We start from the raw sequence: 3293 nt of genomic DNA on the forward strand, positions 1-3293 counted from the left end.
GCCGTGGGGGTCTCGGGGCTGCGTGGCCGGCGGGGAGCGGGACGGAGCCCGGGGGGGGGGGGGGGGGGAGGATGGGGGCGACCCCAAAATCTCGTTGGGGTTCAGGATGTGGGACTGCATGCACCTCGCCTGGGGTCCGGACTGTATGCTTGGGGCGCGGGGACCACTTGCATCTTGCTGGGGCCAGGACTGGGGACACTTGGGTTTCCTTTGGGGCTGGGATGTGGGGACCGCATGCATCACATTTGGGGTCGGGATCTGGGGACCCTGGCATCGTGCTCGGGGTCAGGACGTGGGGACTACCTGCACCCTGCTCAGGGCAGGGACGTGGGACCCTCGCGTGGTGCTCAGGGGCAGGACACGGGGACCCTTGCATCGTGCTTGGGGTCGGGATGCCGGGACCCTCGCACTGGGGTCGGGGTCAGGCTGTGGAGACCCTTGCATGGCACTTGGGGTCACAGGGGGACCCTTGCATGGGGGCTGGGACACGGGGACCCTCGCATGATGCTCAGGGTGGGGACCCTTGCATTGGGCTTGGGATGCAGGGACCCTCGCGTTGGGTTTGGGGTCAGGACTTGGGGACTTTTATTGGGATCGGTATGGAGGGACCCCTGCTTCTGGGCCAGCACTTGGGGACATCTGCACTGGGGTCAGGACTTGGGGACCACCGTACAGGGACCGCAGCATCTCCCCGGGGCTCAGCAGGCTGGAAACGGGGGACAGTGGGGGCAGGTTGTGTCTGTCCCCCTCCTCCTTGCAGGGACCGTGACCGGGGGCCAGATCCGGGCTCCCGTTGCTCGCTCCTGCTCCGTCGCTGCCCTGGGTGGCTCCGGATAATTCAGATGCGGCACCAGAGCCGCTTAACCCCATCCTGATCCAGCCTTCGCCCCGAAACCCCGCTGCCATGAGGAAGAAGCCGGCCAACGGGAGGGGGCCGGATCCTGCGGCCCCCCAGCAGCGAGCCCGGGGCATCGCCAAGCCGGCAGAGGTGATTTACCCACGGGGGGGACCCCGAGATGACGTTTGGGTGCATCCCCGTGAGCCCCCAAACCATCATCTCAGGGTGGTCCGGTTGCCCCAGGGGGACAATTGCAGCATCGTGGGGGGGGTTGTTGCTGACACGGGTGGGTTTTTGCCCCCCCTCAGTACGTGGGCTCCTTCGCGGTGGAGGACTTGGACCTGCAGCAGCAAGTGGGGCGGCTGGAGGAGCAGCTGCGGGCGCTGAAGGTCGGACATCTGCCACCGCTCCCCCTCGCCGGGAAATGGGGGGACCCCGAATAGTGGGGGGGACCCCAGGTGACACAGCCCGGACCCCCCCAACGCTGCATCTCTCCCGGCCAGGACTGCCCCAGGAGGAGGTCGGTGGTGCTGAGGTTCAGCTTGCAGGGGCTGAAGGTCTACGGTGCCGACGGGGAGGTAGGGGTGCTGGGGGGGGGGTCATGGGTGCTGGGGGGCTGGGGGTGCTGGAGAGGTGCTTTGGGGGGGTTGCACCGCTCCAAGCATTGCTTTTTTTTTGCTCGGGAACCTGCTTTGCGTTTGCAAATAGGGTTGCAACCTGCCGCGCATTTGCAGGTTTGCAACCTGACGTGCAAATAGGGGTGACCCCGGTAATGCTTGCACCCCGGGGGGGCCCGGGGGTGCTCGGTCCCAGTGACCCCACGCACACCTTGTCCCTGCAGACGCTGCTGATGGCGCACGCTCTCCGCCGGATCCTGTACAGCACGTGGCGACACGCCGACCGCCAGTTCGCCTTCGTGGCCCGCAATCCCTGCAGCCCCGCCAGCACCCTCTTCTGCCACCTCTTTGTGGGGCCCCCGGGCGAGGTGCATGGCCCACCCCCCCAAAAAGAACCCCCACCGTTATTATTTTTTTGAATATTTGCATGCAGCTTCTTTCGTCTCCCCCAGGTCCAGACCCTGCACCTCTTGCTCTGCCGCTCCTTCCAGCTCTGCTACCTCCTGGCGCACCCCGAGGAGCAGGCGGGCGAGGGGGAGCCCCCGGGGGCCGGGGTGCTGCGGGAGCCCCTCAACCCCGAGGAGGTGTCGCGCAACGTCAACGCCCTCGTCTCCTTCCGACGCCTGCCTGCGCCCGCCGGCCTCGGCTGCCTGGGCGCAGGGGTAGGTGCACCCTGCCAGGGTGCCGGGTGCTGCCCCACGGGCCTTTGCACAACGGTTGCTTGCATGGCGTTTTCATGCATGGGATTTTTTGCACGGCCTTTTCTTGCACGGCGTTTTGCATGGCGCATTACTGCACAGCACATTTTTGCGTGGTGTATCGCACGGCTTTTCTTGCACGGCCTTTTCTTGCGCAGCCTCTTTTTTTGCATAGCATCTCTTTGCTCAGTGGTATATGCACAGCGTTTTGCACAAGCTTTTCTTGCACAGCGTTTTGCATGGCACGTTTTTGCACAGCGCATTTTGCAAGGCCCATCCTGCACAGCCTTTTCTTGCACGGTGTTTTGCACAGCCTGTTTTAAATGGCACTTTGCAGGGCAGTTTTTTGGGCAGTTTTTTGCACAGCCTTTTCTCGCACGGCCTTTTCTTGTGTGGCGTTTTGCATGGGGTGTGTTTGCACAGCATTTTTTTTCACAGCAATTTTGCATGGTGTTTTGCAGGGCATTTTTTGCATGGCACTTTTTTGCACAGCAGATTTTTGCAGGGTGTTTTTCATGGCATTCTTTTGCAAGGCATTTTTGTATAACTTTTTTTGCATAGCATTTTTTGCATGCTGTTTCGCATGGTGGTTTTGGCACAGCATTTTTTGCAAAGCATTTTTGCACGGCATTTTTTTGCATGGCATCTTTTGCATGGCATTGTTTTCCCAGCATTTTTTGCATGGCATTTTTTTGCGTGGTGTTTTTTTTGTATAGCGTTTTTTTGCATGGCATTTTTGCATGGTGTGTTGCATGGCTTTTTCTTTTTTGCACAGCATTTTTGTATAGCGGTTTTTTGCATGGTGTTTTGCACGACATTTCGCGCAGCAAGCATCCCCAAAACTCCCCTCACAGCCCCTCCACCCTCCAGGAGCGACGGCTGGAGGCGGAGGGCAGAGCTGGTGCCTGGCGCCCGGGGAACCCCTACTGCTCCCCGGTTCTGGTGCGCAAAAAAGCCATCCGCAGCAAAGTCCTGCGCTCGGGGGCTTACCGGGACTGCGGGGGCGAGAGCCAGCTCCACCAGCCGCCTCGCGATGCCGGTGAGTGCCCGGAGGGGAAACTGAGGCACGGTGGGGGACACGTAACCCCGATTTCGTGGGGTTTTTGGGGCGAAGAGGGGATTAACGGGCTCCCGCAGCGG

Source organism: Mycteria americana, chromosome 18, assembly GCF_035582795.1.
Source record: "Mycteria americana isolate JAX WOST 10 ecotype Jacksonville Zoo and Gardens chromosome 18, USCA_MyAme_1.0, whole genome shotgun sequence".
Taxonomy (NCBI): Eukaryota; Metazoa; Chordata; class Aves; order Ciconiiformes; family Ciconiidae; genus Mycteria; species Mycteria americana.